The 13368-nt window shown below is 38.5% G+C and overlaps 1 long non-coding RNA gene across 1 annotated transcript; it reads right to left on the reverse strand.

Annotated features, from left to right (window-relative positions):
- Nucleotides 1-3952: 3952 nt before the first annotated feature.
- Nucleotides 3953-13333, reverse strand: LOC125960929 (uncharacterized). Its single transcript, XR_007471123.1, has 2 exons — nucleotides 12810-13333; nucleotides 3953-9144 (listed from the first exon to the last, which is right to left on the reverse strand). It is a non-coding gene; the product is annotated as an uncharacterized LOC125960929 (long non-coding RNA).
- Nucleotides 13334-13368: the final 35 nt, after the last annotated feature.

Below are 13368 nucleotides of genomic sequence, written 5' to 3' on the forward strand. Positions count from 1 at the left end.
AAAGGATTAATTTCCAAAATTTACAAGCATCTCATGCAGCTCAATAACAAAAAACAAACAACCCAATCCAAAAATGGGCAGAAGACCTAAATAGACATTTCTCCAAAGAAGACATACAGACTGCCAACAAACACATGAAAGAATGCTCAACATCATTAATCATTAGAGAAATGCAAATCAAAACTACAATGAGATATCATCTCACACCAGTGAGAATGGCATCATCAAAAAATCTAGAAACAATAAATGCTGGAGAGGGTGTGGAGAAAAGGGAACACTCCTGCAGAGCTGGTGGGAACGTGAATTGGTACAGCCACTATGGAGAACAGTATGGAGGTTCCTTAAAAAACTACAAATAGAAATACCATATGACCCAGCAATCCCACTACTGGGCATATACCCTGAGAAAACCATAATTCAAAAAGAGTCATGTACCAGAATGTTCATTGCAGCTCTATTTACAATAGCCCAGATATGGAAACAACGTAAGTGCCCATCATCGGATGAATGGATAAAGATGTGGCACATATATACAATGGAATATTACTCAGCCATAAAAAGAAACGAAATTGAGCTATTTGCAATGAGGTGGATAGACCTAGAGTCTGTGATACAGAGTGAAGTAAGTCAGAAAGAGAAAGACAAATACCGTATGCTAACACATATATATGGAATTTAAGGGGGAAAAATGTCATGAAGAACCTAAGGTAAGACAGGAATAAAGACACAGATCTACTGGAGAACGGACTTGAGGATATGGGGAGGGGGAAGGGTGAGCTGTGACAAAGCGAGAGAGAGGCATGGACATATATACACTACCAAACGTAAGGTAGATAGCGAATGGGAAGCAGCCGCATAGGACAGGGAGATCAGCTCAGTGCTTTGTGACCGCCTGGAGGGGTGGGACAGGGAGGGTGGGAGGGAGGGAGACGCAAGAGGGAAGAGATATGGGATCATATGTATATGTATAACTGATTCACTTTGTTATAAAGCAGAAACTAACACACCATTGTAAAGCAATTATACCCCAATAAAGATGTTAAAAAAAACTAGCATGTCAGCTGTTGACATATGCTAGAAGAAGAATAAAACAGGTTAAGACAGAATAAAGAATTTAGAGACGGATGAGGTGTGAGGTACTTGCTAGTATATGGTGGGGAGCCAGGAAAGGTCTCCCTGATAAGGTGAAATTGGAGCAGAGATGTAGAAGATGTGAGGGTCTCTTGATTTCTTCTTTCAGTCTAAGATAAGTGAACATCCTGTGTGTTCCTATGATGCCCTGTGCTTACCTCTATCACAGCACTTTATATATATATTTTTTCAAGTGTCTGTCTTCTGACTGCATCTTTTATATCTGTCTTCATCACAGAGTACAATGACTGGCACTTAGTCATTAACCTAAATGAATATTTATCACATGGCTATAACAGTTTTCAATTCACATATACTACGATAAATTCAGGATGAAGTAATCAATCAACTGTTAAAACTGTAAGAGTCTGCACAGATATAGAGAAGAGACTTGTGGATGCCAAGGGGGAGGTGGGGTGGGGGAGGAATGGATTGGGAATATGGGATTAGCAGATACAACTACATATAGAATGGATAAACAAAAAGGTCCTACTGTTTAGCACAGGGAACTATATTGAATATCCTGAGATAAACCATAATGGAAAATAATGTAAAAAAGAATGTATATATTTATATATATGTATAACTGAATCACTCTGCTGTACAGCAGAAATTAACACAATATTGTAAATCAACTATACTTCAATTTTAAAAAAAGAGAGAAAAAGCTAAACTTGTAGCAACAGAGGTTAGAATGGTGGTTACCAGAGGATGGGAGGTAGGGGAATTGGAGAAATGTTGTTTAAGAGTATAAACTTGCAACTGGTAGATAAATAAATCCTGGAGATCTAATGCACAGAATAATGATTAGAGTCAACAATATTGTATTATAAACTTCAAGATGTCTGAGAGACTAGATCTTAATTGTTCTCACCACAAAATAGGAATGATAATTATGTGACATGACAGACATGTTAGCTAATACTACAGTGGTAATCACACTGCAATATGTAAATATATCAAATCAACTTATAAATCTGAAACTTATACAACGTTATATGTCAATTACATATCAATTAAAAATGTAAGCTTCTGAAAAAAACTATAAGAGTCTGGAAAATTTAACAGTGAACACAAATAATTGAAGTCCTTAATAAGGTAAGAGTTCCTATGAATCAGTAAGATAGAAGAAACACTCCAACAGAAAAATCAGCAAGCGACATAAACAAAATGCCAGTGAGCATAATGTTCAGTCTCACTGTAAATCAACAAAATACAAATGAAAAAAAATCCATTAAAAAATCAAACTTGGCAGATAAAAAATTTATAACATCCAATATTAATGAAGGTGCAAAGAACCAAATATCCTTGTGTGTTACTTGGTGGGTGTATAAATGGCTATAACCCTTTTGGAGAGCTACTTGGCAACATGTTTTAAAGCTTTTATATTTTTTTATACTGTTTGATCCAGTAATTTCACTTACGGAATTATTCTAAAGAAATAATCAGGGATATGCATTTATACAAGTTGTATACACTTCAGCATTATTTATAATATAAAAAAATGAAAACAATCTAAATTTCTTACAACAAAGGATACCCATACAATGGAATACCATGCAAATATTATAAGGTTGTAGAATATTTAATGACTTGGAAAATTGTTTATGGTATAATATACCATATTAGTCAGGGTTCTCCAGAGAAACAAAACCAATACCAAATATCTGGCAGCATAGTAAACATATAAAGGCCATATATGACAAACCCACAGCAAGCATCATACTCAATGGTGAAAAGCTGAAAGCATTTCCTCTAAGATCAGGAACAAGACAAGGATTCCCACTCTTGCCACTTTTATTCAACATAGTTTTGGAAGTCCTAGCCACAGCAATCAGAGAAGAAAAAGAAATAAAAGGAATCCAAATTGGAAAGGAAGAAGTCAAACTGTCACTGTTTGCAGATGACATAATACTATACATAGAAAGTCCTAAAGATGCCACCAGAAAACTACTAAATCTCACCAATGAATTCAGTAGAGTTGCAGGATGCAAAATTAACATACAGAAATCTGCTGCATTTCTAAACAGTAACAATGAACTATCAGAAAGAGAAATTAAGAAAACAATCCCATTTACCATTGCATCAAGAAGAATAAAATATCTAGGAATAAACCTACCTAAGGAGGTAAAAGACCTGTACTCAGAAAACTAGAAGACACTGATGAAATAAACTGAAGATGACACAAACTGATGGTAAGATACACCATGTTCTTGGATTGGAAGAATTAATACTGTTAAAAATGATCATACTATCCAAGGCAATCTACAGATTCAATTCTATCCTTATCAAAATACCAGTGGCATTTTTCACATAACTGGAACAAATAATTTTAAAATTTGTATGGAAACATAAAAGACCCAAACAGCCAAAACAATCTTGAGAAAAAAGAACAGAGCTGGAAGAATCACACTCCCTGACTTCAGATTATACTACAAAGATACAGTCATCAAAACAGTATGGTACTGGGACTTCCCTGGTGGCGCAGTGGTTAAGAATCTGCCTGCCAATGCAGGGGACACGGGTTCGAGCCCTGGTCCGGGAAGATCCCACATGCCACAGAGCGACTAAGCCCGTGCGCCACAACTACTGATCCTGCGCTCTGGAGCCCACGAGCCACAACTGTTGAAGCCCATGCACCTAGAGCCCGTGCTCTGCAACAAGAGAAGCCACGAAAATGAGAGGCCCACACACCACAACAAAGAGTAGCCCCTGCTCACTGCAACTAGAGAAAGCCCACAAGCAGCAATGAAGACCCAACACAGCCAAATAACAAACTAACTAAATTAATTAATAAAAAAAAAAAAACCAGGGACTTCCCTGGTGGTGCAGTGGTTGAGAATCTGTCTGCCAATGCATAGGACACGAGTTCAAGCCCTGGTCTGGGAAGATCCCACATGCTGTGGAGCAACTAAGCCCATGTGCCACAACTACTGAGCCTGCACTCTAGACCCCATGAGCCACAACTACTGAGCCCACGTGCCACAACTACTGAAGACCATGCGCTTAGAGTCCGTGTTCTGCAACAAGACAAGCCACTGCAATGAGAAGCTCACGCGCCACAACGAAGAGTAGCCCCCGCTTGCTGCAACTAGAGAAAGCCCGCACGCAGCAACAAAGACCCAATGCAGCAAAAAAAAACCCAAAAAAACAAAAAACAAAACTCAAAAAAACCCAGTATGGTACTGGCACAAAAACAAACATATAGATCAGTGGAACAGAATAGAGAACCCAGAAATAATCCCATGCATTTATTATCAATTAATCTATGACAAAGGAGGAAGACTATACAATGGAGAAAAAGTAGTCTCTTCAATAAGTGGTGCTGGGAAAACAGGACAGCTACATGTAAAAGTATGAAATTAGAACATTCTCTAACATCATATACAAAAAATAAACTCAAAGTGGATTAAAGACCTAAATGTAAGACCAGATACCATAAAACTGCTAGAGGAAAACATAGGCAAATCTAGAAAAATGGTACAGATGAACCTGTTTGCAAGGCAGAAATAGAGACACAGACATAGAGAACAAACGTATGGACACCAAGGGGAGGAATGGGGCTGGGATGAACTGGGAGATTGGGATTGACATATATACACTAATATGTATAAAATAGATAACTAATGAGAACCTGCTGTATAGCACAGGGTCTACTTAATGCTCTGTGGTGACCTAAATGGGAAGGAAATCCAAAAAAGAGGGGATATATGTATACATATGGCTGATTCACTTCACTGTACAGTGGAAACTAACACAATATTGTAAAACAACTATACCCAAATTAAAAAAAATAAGAAAAACAAGAAGTGATGACACACACACACACACAAAAGAAAAATACAGGCAGAACGCTCTTTGACATAAATCGCAGCAGTATTTTTTTGGAGCTACCTCCTGGAGTAAATGAAATAAAAGCAAAAATAAACAAATGGGACCTAATTAAACTTAAAGCTTTTGCACAGCAAAGGAAACCACTGATAAAACTAAAAGACAACCTACTGAATGGGAGAAAATATCTGCAAGTGATATGACTGATAAGGGGTTAATATCCAACATATATTAACAGCTCATACAACTCAACATCAAAAAAAACAAACAACCCAATTTTAAAAATGGGCAGAAGACCTGAATAGACATTTTTCCAAAGAGGAAATGCAGATGGCCAGCAGTCACATGAAAAGATGCTCAACATTGCTAGTCATTGGGGAAATGCAAATCAAAATCACAATGAGATATCACCTCATATGTCAGAATGGCCATCATCAAAAAGAACACAAATAAGAAATGTTGGCAAGAATGAGGAGAAAAGGGAAGCCTGGTACATCATTGGTGCGAATGTAAATTGGTGCAGCCACTATGGAAAACAGTATGGCGGTTTCTCAAAAAACTAAAAACAGAACTACCATATGACCCAGCAATTCCACTCCTGGCTATATATTTGAAAAAAACAAAAACACTAATTCAAAAGACACATGTACCCCAATATTCATAGCAGCAGGATTTACAATTGCCAAGATACGGAAGCAACCTAAGTGTCCATCAACACATGAATGGATAAAGAAAATGTGATGTGATACACACACACACACACACACACACACACACGCACACACACACAGTGGAATACTACTCAGCCAAAAAAGAATGAAATGTTGTCATTTGCAGCAACATGGATGGAGTTGGAGGGCATTATGCTAAGTGAAATAAGTCAGACAGAGAAAGACAAGTACTGTATGCTCTCACTTATATGTGGAACCTAAAAAATAGCAACAAACTAGTGAACATAACAAAAAAGAAGCAGATTCACAGACACAGAGAACTAGTTGTTACCAGTGGGGAGAGAAAAGGGGGGAGGTATAAAATAAACTACAAGGATATACTGTACGACATGGGGAATATACAATATAGTTTTACATTTACTATAAGTGAATTTTAACCTTTAAAAATTGTGAATCACTATATTGTAATCTGTACCTTATATAATATTGTACATCAACTATACTTCAATTAAAAAATAATTTTAAAAATTCTAGGATAAAGTAGAGTTTTTGTTGTTGCTTTAAATACCAACGGTGTCCTACAGAAAAATGGTAGTACATCTGCAGGTTTCACAGGCACATTTTTATAACATAAAACAAATGTTTCACTGCAACTCTCAGAGTTGATGAAAAGCCAAAACAAGTTACTTTTGGGGAGGCAGTATGGCTCAAAAGAAAGCTCTATGGACTGAGAGAATCAGAGGTTCAGATTTGGACCTAAATAGCTGAATAACCTTGGGAAAATAATTTGTAAATATTAATCGATCAACAACCATGTGAAATAGTTTCTTAGTAGAATTCATTAATGCTACAAATATTACTGAGAAACTAGTACTCCATAGGCCACGCACAGCGCCAGACAGTAGGAATGTATCAGTGAGTAAAACAAAGTCCCTGCCCTTGTGGATCTCACACTGTGAGAGACTCTCACAGAATAAATGAAGAGTCAGAGGTGAGAAGAGCTATGAAGGAAAATAAAGGTGAGTAAACTGTATAGAGAGTGCGGGAGAAGCGCATATTATAATGTTGAAGCACTATTACAAAAGTACTATATTTGCTTAAAAAAACACAAAATCTTCAAACAATACAGAAGACTATGCTGTACAGTTAAACGACGAAGGCTCCTTTCTGTCTTCAACCAAATTCCACTTCCCAGAGGCAACCACAGTTAACAGTTTGGGAGTATACATATTAATGCTAGATTCTTCCCATATTAACTATCCTGTTTAATTCCCCCGTTACTACTTCCACTTAAGATATTTATATTTATATTTAAGATTACATTTAATTTTTTATTATAAGTAATACAGGTCATAACAGAAAAAAATTTTTAAATAACTAAAACTCATGTAAACTACATTCATAATACCACCCACCCACAGATAGCATCATTAAAACCTCCATTTTCTTCTGTGAAATCCTGAGCCTAGAATGACAAGTATAGTAACATGTTCCAATTAACACTACTAAACAGTGATTCTCAGTTCAAACTTGGAATTCGTCTGTCTCCAAGCCTCTCACTTTAAAAAGAAAAATTATAGAAAACTGTAAAATACAGAAAAATAAAATAAAACTTAAATTACTTTTATTAATGATTTTTACAAAACCAGAATTATTCTGTGCATGCACATTGTTTTGAAATCTGCTTTCCTACTTAACTATATACCATTAACATTTTTCTGACATTAAAGTCTTATACAATGTGCTTTTTTTAAGTAAATTTTTAAAATTTATTTATTTTTTCATTTATTTAATTTTTGGCTGCATTGGGTCTTCGCTGCTGCACGCGGGCTTTCTCTAGCTGCAGTGAGCGGGGGCCACTCCTCGCTGCTGGGTGCAGGCTTCTCATTGTGGTGGCCTCTCCTGCTGTAGAGCACAGGCTCTAGGCGCGCGGGCCCCAGTAGTTGTGGCTCGCAGGCTCAGAGCGCAGGCCCAGCAGCTGTGGCGCACGGGCCTAGCTACTCCGCGGCATGTGGGATCCTCCTGGACCAGGGCCCGAACCCCTGTCCCCTGCATTGGCAGGCGGACTCCCAACCACTGCGCCATCAGGGAAGCCCCTACAATGTGGTGTTTTTTTTTTTTTTTTTTCCTTGTGATACACGGGCCTCTCACTGTTGTGGCCTCTCCCGTTGCGGAGCACAGGCTCCGGACGCGCAGGCTCAGCGGCCATGGCTCACGGGCCCAGCCGCTCCGCGGCATGCGGAATCTTCCCGCACCGGGGCACGAACCCGAGTCCCCTGCATCGGCAGGCGGACTCTCAACCACTAGCGCCACCAGGGAAGCCCCTACAATGTGGTTTTTAATGGCCATAACATATGTAACAAATTTATGTGCCATAACATTTAACCAATCCCTTATGTTTGATTTTCAAGCTATTTCCAATTTTTGACATTATAAATAAGATCCTACCAACATTTTTGCATATAAATCTTTATGCATATCTATGATTAATTCTAGAATGAATTCTAGGAAATAAGATTGCTAGGCCAAAATATACGTACAATTTAATAATTTTAAAACATTGCCAAATTGACCCCCTCAAATGTATTATTTCACATTCCCATTAGTCTGTGTAAGTGCCAATTTCACTGCACTCCTGACAAAAATAGCATGTTGTGTTAATTTGCATTTTTGGTAAGGTTAGACATTTTTTCTTTTTAAAAAATATTTTTTAAAAAATTTATTTATTTATTAGTTTTGGCTGTGTTGGGTCTTCGTTTCTGTGCGAGGACTTTCTCTAGTTGTGGCGAGCGGGGGCCACTCTTCATCGCGGTGCGCGGGCCTCTCACTGTTCAGGCCTCTCCCGTTGCGGAGCACAGGCTCCAGACGCTCAGGCTCAGCGGCCATGGCTCACGGGTCCAGCCGCTCCGCATGTGGGATCTCCCCGGACCGGGGCACGAACCCGTGTCCCCTGCATCGGCAGGTGGGCTCTCAACCACTGCGCCACCAGGGAAGCCCCTTAACCACGTTTTTTATCTCCTGATACTTCAGCTTCCTTATCTGCAAAATGGGGTTTAATAATAGTACCTATTTCAGAGAGTCGTTAGGATTGGATGAGGTAAACCAAGTATATAACATTGCACGGTGTCTAGCACACTGAGTGTTCAATAAATGTTAGTAGTAGGAGGAGTAGCAGTAGGTTGACTAATCTTTGTCATTTGCTAAAAATTTGATATGATCCAGCGCATGGACGAAATTGAAGTTTCATCAAAGCTGGGGAAGAAACTCCGGAACGTGGTGGTGACCAGCCTTAAGTGGCCACTCCTAAGATGTTTTTGTCTCTTCACTCGATGACTTCAGTAAGGGAAATTGTCACTTTTCTTCTTTGACCCAGTCCACACAGAGAAAAATAATCTGACACATATAACACAAAAACTCAGAAAAAGAAAGTTTCTTCATGAAAAGTAAATCCCCAGGAATCCCAAAATCACATGCTGAAACGTTCTTAAGGTTTCTGTGCAACGGTATTTTCCTGTGGAATAGGGAGATATGTGTTCAGGAGCAATGTGGAAATTGTCACTTTTATTACAAAATTTAGTCTTGGAGGCTAATATCTATGAGATTAGGTATACTTAAAAAAAAAAACAGAAAAACAAATAGGGACTTCTCTGGCGGTCCAGTGGTTAGGACTCAGTCCTTCCATTGCTGGGGGCCTGGGTTCGATCCCTGGTCGGGGAGCTAAGATCCCGAAAGCAGCACGCCCAAAAAAATAAAACAAATTAAAAAAAAAATTTTTAAGCAAATAAAATCTACTTCAAATCTTATGACAAATGGATACATACACTGTAACTCTCAAATAGATAATTAAGTTAAAACTGCATATGAAAGAAATGGCTTGAAATTCAGAGATAGGAGGACTTTTGTTAGATCACTAGTCTAACAACCTCATTTTTCAAATGAGACTAAGACCTAGAATTTCAGCATGATGAGTGCAGTGTTCCCAAATCCTGCTACAAAGACTGTCAGTCTGTCTTAACTTCAATGAAAATTTTTCCCATCTCAGAAAAATATAAACTATTGCCAACCACTCTTTCTTGGGAAAAACCATCCTTTATTCTGTGACTATGTCTTTCTTTTTTTTTTTTTTTTCTGGTAAAATGCTCCTCCCCCCAATTTTTTTTAAATGAAAGGATGCTGAGGATAATTTTTTTTTAAGTCTCACGTGTTTTCTTGATAGAAAAAGTTTGTCCCCTCCATCCCCCCAATTTTTTCAGATCTATCTAGCTCCCCAAATTCAAGAATCTAGAATCTCTAGTAAAGAACAAAGCATGACTTAACCCCCCCAAAAAATTGAGAAAAAGTCAGAGAGTAAGAAAATTTTAAAAAGAAGAGGGCTTCCCTGGTGGCACAGTCGTTGAGAACTTGCCTGCCAATGCAGGGGACACGGGTTTGAACCCTGGTCTGGGAAGATCCCACATGCTGCGGAGCAACTAGGCAAAACATCAAACAAAGTCTCTAAGTACAGCTGAGAGGTGGTCAATAACATAGATTCGCTCCTTCCAAGATAGTGCTAAGTGCTAAACTCAAAGTCTAAGGTAGTCTAGCTCTCTCTAATTAAGACACCAAGCTGACCAAGTCCCTTTCATTAATACTCTTCCTTTAGAGAAGGAACAACACAAGTGATTGTTTTAGGGCTTGATAACGTTACAGTTTCTCACTTTTTAATAAAATCAGGCATTCCTCAGAAAGCCTCCCTCTTCCTGGATTGCTTTACATGCCTAAACCATCCATTTAGGTAATATTTGTATCAGTGGATCGCTCTTGCATCACAATTTTTCCTAGTTTACTCCTTGCAGTTGATCAAAGCACTGGTGCTCTTTAACTGTTGCTCCCCTCTTCCTCCTATATACATCAGTACTGATTGCAGCCCAGTACTTGGCTAATGAGAAGTTAATTTCTTTACACAATATGAAAGACTTATAAACATGCCTCTAATAATTTTTCCTTCCCAGAATTTAAAAGTATTCTAGAGGGAATAGAAGAGTATGAAATGTTGAAACAAGAAAAGGAAGTTGTGGTTGAACATAGCTGTTTGGATTGACCTACAGTACAAACATACACAGAACATACATAAATACATATTAAAAGACTAGTGTTGGGGGAATTCCCGGGTAGTCCAGTGGTTAGGACGCCACACTTTCACTGCTGAGGGCCTAGGTTCAATCCCTGGTTGGGGAACTAAGATCCCGGAAGCCTTGCGGCAAAAAAACGAACCAAAAAAAAAAAACTACTGTTGGTAATACTATTCTAATAAAGACTATTCTAATAAAGACTGTTTTTTATACTAAAAAGTAATACATGTGCAAAAGGTCAACTTGTTTTTCTTGTTTTAAAGTTTTCACATTCAAGCTAAAATGGAGACAATGACTTAAAAGTGAAACTAAAAATAAAGTAAGATAAAACGTGAGTATTTCTTTAATGCTTCTCTGGAAATAGTGAATCTAGGAAATGCAGATAAAATTTGAAAGCTGCAGCTTTCAAAAGAATTACCCCTCCCTTCATAAACTAATAATATTATCAATATTTAACAACAGAAACTTAAGAATTATTCAATGGATATTAGGAAATATTAGGATATTTGTTGAATTGAATTAAGTAACTTTCACATTCAAACTGAATCTGGAAATGTGATATTAATTTAACCCAAAATTCTAGAGGCAGAAAATTATGTATGTGAAACTGATTTCAAAAGAATCAGCAGGAATACAGGAACTCTGTACAAAAAAAAATCTCCCTGATTGGATTGACATTTAGTGAAAAGAACTGGTTACATGTTCTTAGAGAAAGGGTTTTCAGTATAACACTGTACGAAAGTAGTATATAGTACTATTATTTTTTCATGGCAACAAGGTTAGTAAAGCCCAGCCTAGAACTGGCCCTCCTTTAATGAGAGAGAAATAATACTTAGGTACAGAGGCAGGCAAACCAGTCGAGGTTTACCCTTTTCCCCTTAATGTGTTGAAATCAGTTTGTTGTAAGTTGGACAATTGCTCTTCTTATTGTTTACACTATTATTTGCTTAAAAATTCTCTTTTGTACAATAGACTTTGTATTCAGAGCCAAAAAATATTTATTGAGGCCTATGAGGAGGTATGCAGTATAATAAGCACTACCTTTTTTTTTTTTTTTTTTTTTTTATCTGTACGCGGGCCTCTCACTGTTGTGGCCTCTCCCGTTGCAGAGCACAGGCTCCAGACGCACAGGCTCCGCGGCATGTGGGATCTTCCTGGACCGGGGCACGAACCCGTGTCCCCTGCATTGGCAGGTGCACTCTCAACCACTGCGCCACCAGGGAAGCCCAGCACTACCTTTTAATAAGTTACCTACACTTTGTACCTACGCACTTTCTATATAAAGAATATATAAAGGAGTATATAAAAGTTCTTTATTCTTTAATCCTTTTAAGAAAAACCCTGTTAAGCAGATAACAACAAAAAATAAATAAGGGAGAACAAATATAACAGACTATAAACTTCTATTTTCTTACTAGAGGTTTTCTTGAAATAGACCAATTTCTTCCATAATTTGAAAAATTATGGAAAAAAATATAAATTCGCAGCATTACTCTGAGAGAATTCATACTTTACCTGAATACACGCTTATTTAACTAAGCCCCCTTTCTCCTATACTCTGTATCCACACCTATACCTACCAAGTGAAGTTACAGCAGATGAAAAAAATAAAAATACCTAAGAATTTCCCCTTGTTTTGTGGAATATTTCCAACTCGTGTATTCCAAGTATTTATAGTGTAATGTCTTTTTTTTTTTAATGGATGGTAAAAAAAGAAGTTAAATCTGTATTTATAGAGCTGGTATCTGGCAAATACATTGTATAAAGTTGAAACTGGATTTTTAAGCGATTCTAACAAAGAAAAGATTTTCATTTATTGAATATACAGAGTGGCTGAGCAGCAAGGCTGCTACTCAGAGAAGACAAAGTCCTCGTCCTCAGGATCTGAATATTAGTGGATGAGATGTGGTACTACAATACAAAGCAGAAAGCACTAGAAAGGAAGCACAAATACTCTGTGCTTCAAATGCAAATAATTTCAGAATTGCCACTACCAAAAAGATTTAAGGATTCAGGGCAATATAACAGTGGGAAAAAACACCCTCTATTCCTTTGTCCTCCTTACTCCAAGAACTCGGGCCGTGTTGCTGAACACTGGTGGCTGGTTCTGAAGTGGCTGGATGGTCGGTGCAGGGCGGGCGGTCCCTTGCGGGCGTCACCCCTTTAGAGGCCTGTGGTGCAGAGACCACTACTCACAACGGCGGGGTTCATGGAGTTCTCACCCTGGCCAAACTCCCGATTACCTCTGACGAGCCCCGAAGATCAATGAGTAGCAGTCTAGGCCAGGTCCCCCAGCAGAAAGGCGGCGACGGCTGCAACATCAGCGGTTAAATTTTACAGCCTTTCATAAACCCGGTCTTGTGCACCTGCAGTAAGATTACCAGGGCTGAGGGTTCCCAGATTGGGGAAAACGAAAGCGTTGACGGAGAAAGGAGGAAATTAAGGAGGGCACAGGGAAAGGGAAGGGGGCGGGCTTACAGGCGAGCTCTTGGCGTTGCCATGGGAACGTATCCCTCCGCCAGTGATTCGCGTCTTAGTCTTTTCAGTTCCCTCCGCGCCGCTTCTCGGCTGTTTCCTTCCTCCTTTGTGCCGCGCAGAACGTCGAGATGACGCATGCGCAAAGA

Source organism: Orcinus orca, chromosome 13 (assembly GCF_937001465.1).
Source record: "Orcinus orca chromosome 13, mOrcOrc1.1, whole genome shotgun sequence".
In the NCBI taxonomy this organism is placed as follows: Eukaryota; Metazoa; Chordata; class Mammalia; order Artiodactyla; family Delphinidae; genus Orcinus; species Orcinus orca.